The 13,903-nt window shown below is 41.7% G+C and overlaps 1 protein-coding gene across 7 annotated transcripts in view; it reads left to right on the forward strand.

The window, feature by feature from the left end:
* The first annotated feature begins 7,383 nt into the window (after positions 1-7,383).
* Positions 7,384-13,903, forward strand: part of btk (Bruton agammaglobulinemia tyrosine kinase) — a 116,519-nt gene continuing 109,999 nt past the window's right edge. For 4 of the 7 annotated variants that reach the window (XM_048604853.1, XM_048604858.1, XM_048604856.1 and 1 more), the window contains exon 1: positions 7,384-7,485. The gene's annotated coding sequence lies outside the window, so the exon portion shown is untranslated. The remainder of the gene's footprint in view (positions 7,486-13,903) is intronic. The other 3 variants (XM_048604857.1, XM_048604854.1, XM_048604855.1) reach the window with 3 other exon arrangements.

The raw sequence follows: 13,903 nt of genomic DNA on the forward strand, positions 1-13,903 counted from the left end.
ACCATATCCATGCCCCTCATGATTTTATAAATCTCTATCAGGTCACCCCTCAGCCTCTGATACTCCAGGGAAAATAGCCCCAGACTATTCAGCCTCTCCCTGTAGATCAAGTCCTCGTTGTGATTTTGGCTGTTTCGAGGATCTCAATGTCTGTGATGCGATCTTGTAAGTAGATCTTAAGGATACTGTGGAAGCTGTGCTGGTGGAAGTGCTCCGAAACATGTACATGACATTGTTACAGAACCCATTACTCAGGAAGGGTGGCGAAAGCTACAGATTTGCACACTTTGAGTTTAATCTATGCTCTGAGGCTGTAGTTGCTCCCCACACTCATTCATAGAGTTGACTGATTGTCTTAGATTTGTCATTGAAGGGTAACCTTATAGAAGTTTATAAAATCATGAGGGGCATGGATGGGGTGAATAGCCAAGGTCTTTCTCCCAGGATAGGGGTGTCCAAAGCTAGAGGGCATAGGTTTAAAGTGAGAGGGAAAAAATTTAGAAGGGACCTAAGGGGCAACTTTTTCATGTAGAAGGTGGTGTGTGTACGGAATGAGCTGCCAGAGGAAATGGTAGAGGCTGGTACAATAACAACAGTCTTGAAAATATTTTCTGCACCTTTTCAAGTTTAAAAATATTTTTCCTATAGCAGGAGACCAGAACTGAATACAGTATTAAACAAAAGGAGGCTCACAGGTGAGTTTTTCCTTGATGAAGCATTGTGTTGGAGAGGCCTCCAGAAAGTGCACATAAAAACTTTCCTTAAAGTCTTCCATTGCCTGCTGTTGCATCACACTGAATAAAGTGGTGGATGAGATGGGGACTAGCACACACCACTGTTTCATATCATTAGAGATTGGGACAAGATCCGAGAGATCGCTATTGGTCTTGATTTGTCCTTACCGACTTTCAGGAAGCTATTTCATATGGTGTTAGAAATTGAGGTCCCTTAAGAATTAAATTTTCTGAGTATTTACTGCGTAGCATGAGATTTTATTTAACAGCTATTACAGCAGTAATTAACTTTTCAAAATTCCAGCATGGGAAAACAAAAGGAAAAAATTACGAGAAACATAGATATGATGATGTGCATTGATCTTGCATCAACAGTTTATCAGATGCCAAATGTACATTATTATCAGTACGTTTTTTCAAAAATAAGAATATTTTGCTCTTCGAAGAAATGGAAACTAACCTTCAAATGGACAAGGGGACAACAGCCATAAGTCATGAGTACTGGTCCCAAGGTCAAGAGGGTGCAGACAATTGATTAACACAGAGAAAATAACCTTCCCCTACAACTATGATCAATTAATAAATAAGTAAACAATAAATTTTTGATGACGACCTGGCTCAGGACCGATGGACTCTCTTTAAGCTATATCTTTCTAATTTCTCTTATTCTTAAAACTATTCAAAATGGTGCCAGACCATGGTGGCAGTGGAAAAGCCTTTCACTGTATTTTACTGTTTCTCGCACTGTAAAATATATGTGACAATAAAATAATTCATTCATTCCTCACTGGTCAGTCCTCAGAGAGCTGTCTTTTCCAAATCGAGGGTAGACAACAGGATGCTGCCCAATCACTTTAACTAGACTGATACATTCTGTGCTAACAATCTGTTTGTCCTCTGATATTACTGAACCATTGCCAATGATAAAGGTTATATACTTTTGTATATTGGCCAGGAACCTGGGTGGACATCCAGGTTTTTCAAGGATTTTTCAAAGTCCATCTCTGATTACAGTGTCAGATACCTTTGTGTGATCTACAAAAGTGATACACAATCCCTCGTCTGGCTCATGACAATTTTCTTATCGGTGTCAAGTGCAAATTCCACGACTGCAGTGCTTCAGTTTATTCTGATATGGAACTGGCTCGTTGAAAGGCTTTCTTCCGTAATGGGAGGCTCTCACCAATTCAAACATATTCTAGCCAGGAACTTCCCAGCAACAGAAAAGAGGGTGATTCCACAGTAGTTGAAGCAATTTGGCTTTTCCCCTTTGTATTCATGTGAGATGATAACAGCGTCATGAAGATGCTGCGGGATCCTGCCTCACTTCTAGTAGGTCACGAAAATCTCATGGACCTTGGTATATAGAGTAGGGCTACCATACTTCGAGCTTCAGGTGGAATCCCATCGGTGCTCCTAAGGGGTTTTGCTAGTCCTTACACAGATTTTTGTGGGAACTGGTTTAAAATCAAGGATTGCTGGGGGATTGTTGCATGTTTTGAAAGCAATAACTTGAGACACATTGTGTTGGGCAGCATGGTGGCTTAGTGGTTAGCACTGCTGCCTTACAGCGTCAGCAACCCAGATTCGATTCCACCCTCAGGTGATTGTCTGTGTGGAGTTTGCACATTCTCCCCGTGTCTGTGTAGGTTTCCTCCGGGTGCTCCGGTTTCCACCCACAGTCCAAAAATGTGCAGGTTAGGTGAATTGGCCATGTTAAATTGCCCATTGTGTCCAAGGATGTGTAGATTAGGTGGGTTACAGGGGGATGGGTCTGGGTGGCATGCACTGAGGTTTGGTGTGGACTTGTTAGGCCAAAGGGCCTGTTTCCACACTGTAGGGATTCTATGATTGTAAACACTGAACCACATAGCCTCTGGATCTAGCAGTAATTGAAGTGTAGTTTGAGATAAATTGGGATTGAAGGTACTATACAAATAGTGTTTGGTTGGCAACAATAAATTGATTGGTCTGTGGATAATTGGTGAGAATCTGGAATGCACTGCCTCAGAAGGTTGTGGAGGCTGGAAACCTTTAAAACAAATTTGGATCAGGACTTGAGATATCATAATATTCAGAGCTTTGGGTCAAGTGCGGGAAATTAGGATTAGTACACTTTTCGTGGTAGTTTTGTCAGTACAGACTTGATGGGCTGAAGGGCCTTTTCTGCGCCGTATGAATCTATCTGTGACTAGTGACTAGTTATCAATGACAACAACTGCTTGCCAACAACTATTTGATTGGATCTCTAGTTGCTGAAAAAGATACAGAGAAAGGCTTTCAGGTCTTCACCAGCTCAGGAGCTCCCTCTGTTCTCTGAAATAAAATTAAGCCTGGAGCATTTGCTGTTCACTGTGGCTTTCAATTAATAAGTCAGAGACCTTTTATAAGTATGGACAAGCCACTGTACTTCCTGCAAATGGTGAAAGCATCTGGAGAAGGAAGACTGAGAAGCAATGTTCTGACCTGCATAAGAAACAAAAGATTTTTTTTCAGTTGAATCTTTTCTGTTATCAGGGATCACTGAACTACCTTCCCAGTCCTTCACTCTATATTTTTTTCTGTCTCAGTCTGTCAGTGTGTGAGTGTAAGGGGGAGTTAATAGAGGGTTTGGAATATTAATTAGTAGAGTTATGTGCTGACAGCTTATAATGATTACCTGTACCCAGAATTTAATTATCTGCAATAAATAATATTTTTTGTTCAGTACAGAAACCTGATGCATGCTTTCTGTTAACCTGAGTCTGAAAATTAGGTAAATTGGGGAACTTTGTGAAGTTTTTAAAGATCTTTAACTTTTATGATGACTCCAGGAATAATGGGTGTTAATTTCCAGCACACTGAATCAGTGAGTCATGACAAGTGATTTAAGAATGAGAGATCACAAGTAGAAGAAAGACCAAAACGGAAGGTCTAAACTCAGAAGGCTGGAGTCAATAAGGGATGATCGTGCAAGGCAGGATCTTGAGACAAATCTAATAAATCTAGAGGGAGTGTCAATGTAACAGTACAAACATTCCGGCTGGTGACAATGGTTGCAATCTGAAATTGTTGAACTCAAAAGAAGTCTGAAGGACTATTAGGCACCAAATTTAGAATGAAGTGTTGTTCCTTAAGCTTATGTGGAACTTCATTAGTATAATATAGGTGATCAAGGACAGGGAGGTCACTGACATTAAAATAACAAGAATCAGATTAGTTTGAAGCTTAATTGTGCACTGAATAGACATGTTCCACTTCTCCAAACTGTCGCAGGTAAGCCACTCACTCTGGACTCGATTTTGGTACTCACATTTCTGGATTAGGTTCTGACCCTAAACTTCTGACCTGGACGTTATGAGGTTGGAACAACCAGCTGCTGCTATAATGCTAGCTTCTAATTCACAGGTAGTGTTACCAGATTCTCAATGAAGAGATGTTAAACTTGTTCCTGCCTTCTGAACCCACAATCACCACTTCATAGTCATAGCATTATACAGCATAGAAACAGGCCCTTCGGCCCACCATGTCCAGGTCATCCAAAAAATACCAAACTACACTAATCTCAGATACATTCACTTGATCCATAGCCTTATACATTCTAGCATTTTAAATGCTCGTCTGGATGGTTTTTAAATATTGTGAGTGTATCTGTCTCCACCACCCTACCAGGCAACATGTTCCATATTCACCAAAAAATAAAGCAAAGAACTGCGGATGCTGGAGATCTGAAATATAAACACATTGTACGTCTAGCAGCATCTGTGGGAAGAAAGCAGACTTAACATTTCAAGTTTGGTGACCCATTTGGAAAATTGTTAGCAGTTCAGACAAAGTAATATTTATGCTGAAGATGAGGTTAGGAATGGAGGGATGGGGAGATGGAAGGGCAGAGGTGAGCAGATAGATGGATATGGAGCCCAGAGAGACAGAGAGAGAGAGAAAGAGATGTGAAAGGGTAGGTAAACAAGAAGGTTATGGATAGCAGGCCTGGACAGAAGAAAAGCTGAATAAGTGAAATAAGACCTAAGAGGAGGAGAGAATAGGTGAACTGTACTGACAGTATACCATATAATGTGACAATAGGCCGAGGAGTACATGGGAATGAGTGACGGTGCTAAAAGCAACCAATGTCACAATAGGTCTGATGTGAGGTGGGTAAAATACATGGAAGGATGGAATCAGACTCTAAAGTTATTGAACTCAATATTGTGTCATAGAGGCTGCAGGATCCCCAAGTGGAAAACGAGATGTTGTTCTTCAAGCTTGCACTGAGGCTTGCTGGAACACTGCAGCAGGCCTGTGACAGAAATGTTGGCATGGGAACACGGTGATGTGTTGATGTGGCAGGCAACTGGAAGCTCAGGATCATTCTTACGGACAGAGCGTAGGTGTCCTGCAAAGTGGTCACTCAGCCTACATTTTATCCTCCCAATGAAGAGGAGAAACATTGTGAGCAGTGAATGCAGGAGACTAGATTGAATGAAGTCCAGGTAAATCGCTGCTTTACTTGGAAGGTGTGTCTGGGACCTTGGATAGTGAGGAAGGAAGAAGTAAATGGGCATGTGTTACACCTTCTGCGGTTGCATGGGAAGGTGCCATTGGGATGTGAGGAGATACTGGGAGTTGAGGAAGAGTTGACCAGAATGTCAGGGAGGGTACGGTCCCTGTGGAAGGCTGACAAGGGAATGTGTCTGGTCATGGTGTCCTCCTGGAGTTGGCAGAAACAGCAGCTAATGATCAGTTGGGATGCAAAGTCTGGTGGGATGGTAAGCAAAGACCATGGGGAGCTTATCATTGTTATGGGAGAGAAGAGAAGGAGTGACGGCAGAAATGCAGGAGATTAGTTGAACACAGCTAAGGTCCCTGTCAACCACCCTGGTGGGGAGCTCTTGGTTGTGGAAAAAGGTCGACCTTTCTGAGGCCCTGTGAAAGCTGGCATCATCAGAACAGATGGGACAGAGACAGCTAAGCTGGGAGAATTGAATGGTGTTCTCACAGGAAGTGGGGTGTGAGGATGTATAGTCCAGATATCTATGGGAGTCATCCTCTAAATGAAAAAAATTCCTTAGATCCATTCTAAACTGCTTACTTCTCACCTTAAACTTTTGTCCTCTGGTCTTAGACACATCTGCCATGGGACAAGGATTCTCACGATCTACACTACCTATGACTCTCATGGTTTTATTTACCTCAATCAGATTCTCCCTTCAGCTTCCTCTGCTCCAAGGAAAACAAGGCCAGCTCATCCAGTCTCTCTGATGTGGAGGTGCTGGTGTTGGACTGGGGTGGATAAGGTCAGAAATCACATGACACCAGATTATAGTCCAAGAGGTTTGTTTGAAAACACAAGCTTTCAGAGTTTCGCTCTTTCTTCAGGTGTTACTGACAGCGGTAGTATCAAACAGAATTTATAAGTAAAAGATCAAAGTGTCACAACACTTTACATATTATGTAATGTATATATATGCTTTATTTAACCAAGCCTAAGATGCTGTTAAATCTTTAATCAGTTGGAAGGTTTTCATTGATTAATATGTGTATGTAAATTCCTGAATCCCTTTCAAGTCACTGTCCTGAGAGAACTAAAGGTTTTATCACTGTAAATAAGAGGTGACATTCTAGGTCAGACAATGCATGCTAGGTTATAAATGCATGTTATAAATTCTGTGTCTGATACTACTTCTCTCACTAACACCTGAAGAAGGAGTGAAGCTCTGAAAGCTTGCGTTTTCAAATAAATCTGTTGGACTATAACCTAGCGTCGTGTGATATCTTACCTTATCCAGTCTCTCAGCATAAGTGAGACCTTCCATCCTAGGCAACATCCTGGTGAATCTTGTCTGCACCCCTTCCAGTGCAATCACATCCTTTGGATTATGTGATGACCAGAACTGCACATATTCATCTGTGGCCTACCCAATGTTTTACAAAGTTGTTACAAGATTTTTTTGCTCCTATATTCGACACCCAGGCTAATGAAGGCAGCTATTGATGTGCCGTGTCTACCTGTGCTCACACCTTCAGGCATCTATGGAATTGTACACCAAAATTTCATGTTAACCTTTCCACTGTAAAGGTGGTAATTGTATCAGAGATAGTAGGAACTGCAGATGCTGGAGAATCTGAGATAACAAGGTGTAGAGCTGGATGAACACAGCAGGCCAAGCAGCATCATAGGAGCAGGAAGGCTGGTGTCTGATGAAGGGTCTAGGCCCAAAACGTCAACCTTCCTGCTCCTATGATGCTGCTTGGCCTGCTGTGTTCATCCAGCTCTACACCTTGTTATCTCCCATTATAAAGGTGTCTGCTCTTTGGAAAAGCTTCCGCCTTTTATGCCTGTTGTGATGACATCAAAGATAATTTACCTTCTGTTTCAATGCTACCTCAGGTTACCTCTAGCACGAAAACGAGTGATCAGTTTGCAGGTACCAGTTTGTGAAGGCTTTTGTGGTGCAGTGATAGTGTCCTTACCTCTGGGCCAGGATGCATGGGTTCAAGTCCCACCCACTCAAGAGATGTGTCATAACACCTTTGAACAGGTTGCTTAGGTAAATATCTGGAGGCACTAGCTACAGAGAGACAGCAAACAGAAGGGGGCAGCACTGGATATGTAAATACAAATTAATTTAAATAAAAACTGCCCTCTGATGGAAATGAGGAACTTATCTGTTAGTTCCTGGCACAGGGTGGAGCTAACATTGTCTCAGAGAAATTAAAGAGACGGGGAGGACAGCTAAACTGATCCTTGCCGTGCATGGATAGTTTGTAGGTAAGTGAAACAGGGACTCTATGTTGGGCAGTATAATAATGTGCGGATTCAATTACAATCTATCCATTTCAATGTATTTTCACAGTGCGTGTGGGGAGAGTAGCTTATTTTGTTGGTTGGTTCATTTTCCTGTTTAGTTTGGATTTGGGGAACTGCAGAACTGCAAATGTTTTTGATCTGTGTTTCTGCAAACCAGTCCTGTTTGATGAATAATTAAGGAGAGGGGCCTCTTTGTTTCTACTGTTCCTTGGTGAAGCAATGTGCTTGGGAGTGGGACTGAGGTTACATTCTCACTTGTGCGTTCCAGCCCCAGGTTCCCTCAGTATCTGTGCCGTAAATTACAGGCTCTGAAGGCTGTAAAGCTGCCTCTGTCTGCAGTGTGGCAAAGCTTTATCAAACTTCACTGAAGGTGTGATCCTTTCAAAAACACCAGTAAATGTGCAAATAAACCCAGCACTTCAGCTTTTGCCACAGACAAAACAGAGTTATTTGCAGAGAGGATGAAGGAGGCTGGCTTTAAAATTGCAATTCCTCATTTTAATTTTAGCTCCCAAACCACTGGGGTTTACCTTTGGGATAACAGGTTACATCTTGACTTAAATGTACATCTCAAAAACTTGCAAAGATCACACCGACAGATGAACAAGTACAGATGAAGCATTGTGAGAGGAGCTATCATTTGGATATGAGATTAAAAAGATGGCCCTGTCTGTCCTCTTAGTTGGATTGAAAGATTCCATCATGAGGCCGTGAGAAACGGACATGGGTATACACAGTCCTGCTCCATCGTTTGGAAAGATCATGGCCATCAATTCGAATTTCTACTGCTCTCCCTATTTCCCTTCAGTCTAAAGTTATCAATCTCAGTCTTGAATAGAGAATCGCAGAAACACACACCCCATCAACAGACAGCCAATAGATAGTAAACTGTAACTGACCTGACCCTTAGGTGGTAAAGAAGGTGTATGGCATGCGAGCCTTCATTGGTTGGGGCATTGAGTATAAAAGTAGGCAAGTCACATTGCAGCTGTATTAGAATTTAGTTAGGCTACATTTGGAGTATGGTGTGCAGTCCTAATCACCACACAACAGGAAGGATGTGAAGGCTATGGAGAAGGTGCAAAAGAGCTTTGCCTAGATGTTAACTGGATTGGAATGTATTAGCAATAAGGAGAGTTATAAGGATTGTTTTCATGAGAATGTCGGAGGCTGAGTATCTAAAATTATGACAGACATGAATAATTGGAGTCTCTTTCCCAGGTTGGAAATGTTAAATACTAGGGGTCATAGATTTAAGTTGAGAGGGGGCAAGTTTAAAGATGTGTAAGAAAAATATTTTTACAGTGAGGGTCGTGGGTGCCTGGAACATGTAGCCAGGAGAGGTGGTAGAGGCAGATACATTTGCAAAGTTTAAGAAGCATTTAGACAGACACACAAACAGGTAGGGAATAGAAGGATATGGACTACGGGCAAGCATATGGCATTAGTTTAGAATACCATCATGGTGGGCCAAAGGGCCTGTTCCTGTGCTGTACTGCTGTATGTTTATGTTCACCCAGGAACACACATTCCAATAATTGACAGCACCTGGGAGCTCACACCCAACAATAGACAGCACCCAAGAATACACATTCCATCAATAGGCAGCAATTGGGAACCTGCACAACATCAATAGACAGCAACTGGGAGCACACGCTCTGTCAACAGACAGCGCCCGGAAACACACAGTCCATCAATAGTCAGCATCCAGGAACACACACCCCATCAATAGACAGCAACTGGGAGCACACGCTCTGTCAATAGACAGCACCCGGAAACACACACCTCATCAAAAGACAGAACCAGGGAGCAAACATCCCATCAATAGACAACACCCGGGAACACACATCCCATCAATAGACAGCACCCGGGAACACACATCCCATCAATAGACAGCACCCGGGAACACACACCCCATCAACAGACAGCACCCGGGAACACACACCCCATCAACAGACAGCACCTCGGAAAACACATCCCATCAACAGACAGCACCCGGGAACACACATCCCATCAATAGACAGCACCCGGGAACACACACCCCATCAACAGACAGCACCCGGGAACAGACACCCCGTAAATAGATAGCACCCAGGAATACATTCTCCATCAATAGACAGCACCTGGGAATATATGCTTCATCAGTAGACATCATGCAAGAAGATATTAAAATTCTGAGAAGCAGAATTACTTTCCAGTGGAGAGGTAAGGGTTAATCAATGATAGGCAATATGGCTTTCTAAGGCAGATGTCATGTCTAACAAATTTGATTGAATTTTCTGAGTGAACTAGGTGTGTAGATAAGGGTAATAAAGTTGATGCTGATGGACTTCAGTAAGGCTTTTGATGAAGTATTCTGTGGCAGGCTGGTTAAGAATGTAACCATGTATGGGTTTCACGGAAATTTGTCAAATTGGATCCAAAATTGGTTTAGGGTCAGAGGGTGATGGTCAAAGGGTGTTTTTGTGACTGAATGCCTATGTCCAGTGGCATACCACAGGGTCCGGTGCTGGGTTCTTTACTGTTTGTTGTGTACATTAATGATCTAGACATGAATGTAAGAAATATGATCAATAAGTTCATGAATGACATGAAAATTAGTGGTGTTTTCAAAAAGTGAGGAGGAAAGCCTGAAATGGCTGGTCAAATGGGCTGAACAGTGGGAAATGAAATTCAATTCTGAAAGGTGTGAGGTGATGTATTTTGGGAGGACTAATTGAAAAGTAGTATGCTGGGATGTATAGAGGATGAGAGGGACCTTGGTGTGTATATCCATAGATCCTTGACGGCACCTGGGCAGGTAGATAAGGTTGTTAAGAAGGCATATAGGATACTTGCCTTTATTAATTAAGGCACTGAATACAAGTGCAAGGAGGTTATGATGGAGCTATTATGTTAGTTATATAATATATATAATGCCCCAGCTGGAGTACTATGTGCAGTTCTGGTCTCCGTGCTGCAAAGATTGCTCTAGAGAAGCTACAGAGGAGATTCACCAGGATATTGCCTAGGTTGGAGTGATTCAGTTATGAAGAGAGGCTAGCTGGAGTCTTCCAATCCTCCAAAATTTTTAAAGAATCTAGGAGTTCTTGAAAGATTACGATCAGTGCATCCTTTATCTTTGTAACTACTTCCTTTAGTGTACTTGGCTATAAGTCATCAGATCCAGGGGATTAATTGGTCTTTAGCCCCATTATTTTCCTTTGTATTTTTTTCTAATGATAGTGATTGTAAATCTTTCCTTTCCCCTTACTAATTTAGCATTTTTGGCATACTATTATTGTCTTGTACCATGAAAACCGATTTAAAGTATTTATTCAGCTACTCCTCCTTTTCCTGGTTCCCCACTATAATTTCCCAGTCTCAGTTTCTAGAGGGTCAATGTTGAGTTAATGATGACATTGAGTTTCAAACATCTTCCCCCCGTGCTTGAACAAAGCAACAGTACAAACACAACTCACAATGAGTTCTAGTAACTTGTTTTTATAAGTCCAGCATCTACGTCCACAGCCCTTGATTTAAAACAGTCTTTTCTCCAATTTTGATCCACAAGCCAAAACAAGGAAGAATAAAGAGGTGTGATCTTTATATGCCACCACCTTTACAAAAGATTAAACAACAGATTAAGGGGAAGGTCATTGCCTAGTGGTATTATCACTGGACTATTAATCCAGAGACCCAGAAAACGTTTGGGTTCGAATCCCGCCACAGTAGATGGTGGAATTTGAATTCAATAAATCTCTGGAATTAACAGTCTAATGATGACCGTGAACCCATTGTCGATTGTTGGCTCACTAATGTCCTTTAGGGAAGAAACTGCCATCCTTACCTGGTCTGGCCTATATGTGATTCCAGACCCACAGCAATGTGGTTGACTCTTAACTGCCTGCTGGGCAATTAGGGGTAGGCAATAAATGCTGCCTAGCCAGCAACGCCCTCATCCTATAAACGAATTCATAGAATCCCTAGTGTGGGAACAGGCCCTTCGGCCCAACAAGTCCACACCAACCCTCAGAGCCTCCCACCCAAACCCATCCCCATATAATCCACCTAATCTAGAAATCCCTGAATACTACAGGCAATTTAGCATGGCCAATTCACCTAGCCTGCACATCTTCAGACTGTGGGAGGAAACTGGAACACCCGGAGGAAACCCACGCAGATACAGGGAGAATGTGCAAACTCCACACAGACAGTCACCCAAGGGTGGAATCGAACCTGGGTCCCTGATGCTGTGAGGCAGCAGTGCTAACCACTGAGCCACCATGCCATCCCACTGAATAAAGGAAAAAAAAATTTCAGAAATGCATTTCATCTCAAGATATATGACACATAAACAGCAAAACAAGAGACTCACATTCATTCATCCTTCCTACCCCCTTATCCAATCTTATGCAATGTTTCAGCATTTCTTAAACCTTTAACTTATTCCATCATTTTACACTTGGAACTATACATTTGTGATCATATTAGTGGATAGCTCAGATATGGAATCCACTGCCTGGAAATATGATGGAGCAGGTTCAAATGAGGCTTCCAAGACAGCATTAGATGATTATTTAGATAGTAAAGGTGTGCAGGGAGATGGAAAAGGCAGGAGATTGGCAATAGGTCATAGGACTGGTGCAAGCATAATGGACTGAACAGCCTCCTTCTGCGCCACAACAATTCTTTGATTCTATGATCCTGAGGCGTTATCTTTTTCAGCGATATGAATAATCTTTCCATTGAATGGTTGAAACAATAGACATTATCTAGAGAGTCTGGCACTTTGAATTTAAACTTTTCAATGAATACCAGTGTATTATGGTCAATATAGATTATTGTATTGTTGCTGTCATGGTTAAAGTAGATTTCAAAATATTGATGGGCTAATAATAATCGAAAAGTCTCCTTTTCTACAGTAGATGTTGAAAGATATGCTGGATGCTGCCTAGACCAGGTGATAGAAAAGGAAATTCTGTCCCTAGAAGGGCTCATAACTAATAAGGAAGAAGTCTTGGAGAGTCAATTGGTCCTTAAAATGAATGAGGTACTGGGACTGGATGAGGTACATCCAAGGATTTTGAAAGAAGTGAGGGTAGAAATTGCAGAGGCACTAGCCATGATCTTTCAGTCTTCCCAAGACTCTAGGGAGGAGCCAAAAACCTGAAGAATTACAAACACTATGGCTTTTTCAAGAAATGCTGGAACGCTAATCCCAGAAATTGCAGACCAATCAGTTTAACTTTGGTGGTGGAAAAACTTCTAGAAATAATTATTCAAGATACAATCAGTAGTCAAATGGAAAAATTGGGTTGTTTAGGAAGAGTCAACATGGATTTCAAAGGGAAAGTCTTATTTAACTAACTTGCTGGAGTTTTTTGAAAAAGTAACAGAAAGGCTTGATGAGGATAATATCATTGATGTGGTGTACAAAGATTTTCAGAAGGTATCTGATACATTGCCACACAACAAACCTGCGAGGAAAATTATAGGTCATAATAAAAGGGGCAGGAGCAATGTGGATCCAAATTGTGATAGGAAATGGATATCTTTTGGGCTGGAGGATGTTTGGTAATGGAGTTCTCCAGGGATCAATATTGGGACCCTTGCATTTTATGCTAGAATTCAATGGTGAGAGGGGAGAATTTCCAAGTTTTCAGACAGCAAAAAAACTTGGAACAATTGTAAACTGCAAGGAGGAAAGTGTGGAGCTCCGAAATGTCAGTGAAGTTGGTGGATAGGTGGCAGATGAAGTTCAATACAGAGAAGTTTGAGATGATGCACTTTGGTCAGAAAAACATTGAAAGCCAATATAAAATAGTGGGTACAATTCTAAAGGGAGAACCGGAGCAGAGGGATCTCAGTTTGTATGTGCATAGATTGTCATTGATGGTGACAGAGCAGGTCCAAAGAGCAGTAAATAAAGAATACAGTGGTCTCGGCTTTATTAATAAGGGCATAGAGTACAGGAGCAAGGAGGTGATGTTGAACTTCTGTAAGACACTTGTTAGACCTCGGCTGGAGTATTGTGTACTATGTGGACACCACGTTATAGGAAAGATGTGAATGCATTGGAGAGAGTGCAGAAGCAATTTATGAGAATGCTTCCATGAATGAGAAACTTCAGTTATGATAAGAGATTGAAAAAGTTGGGACAGTTCTCCTTGGCGAGAAGAAGGCTGAGAGAAGATCTAATTAAGGTATTCAAAAATCATTAACAAGCTGGAAAGAGCAGATAGACAGAAGACATTGCTATTCATAGATCAAGCAAGAACAATAGGGCATAGATTTAAAGTGATGTGCAAAACAAGCAAGGTTGATGGGAGAAGAGTCTTTTTCACACAGTCAATAGTTAGGGTCTGGAATTCCATGCCTGGAAATGTGATGCTGGTAG

Source organism: Rhincodon typus, chromosome 14 (genome assembly GCF_021869965.1).
Source record: "Rhincodon typus isolate 14 chromosome 14, sRhiTyp1.1, whole genome shotgun sequence".
In the NCBI taxonomy this organism is placed as follows: domain Eukaryota; kingdom Metazoa; phylum Chordata; class Chondrichthyes; order Orectolobiformes; family Rhincodontidae; genus Rhincodon; species Rhincodon typus.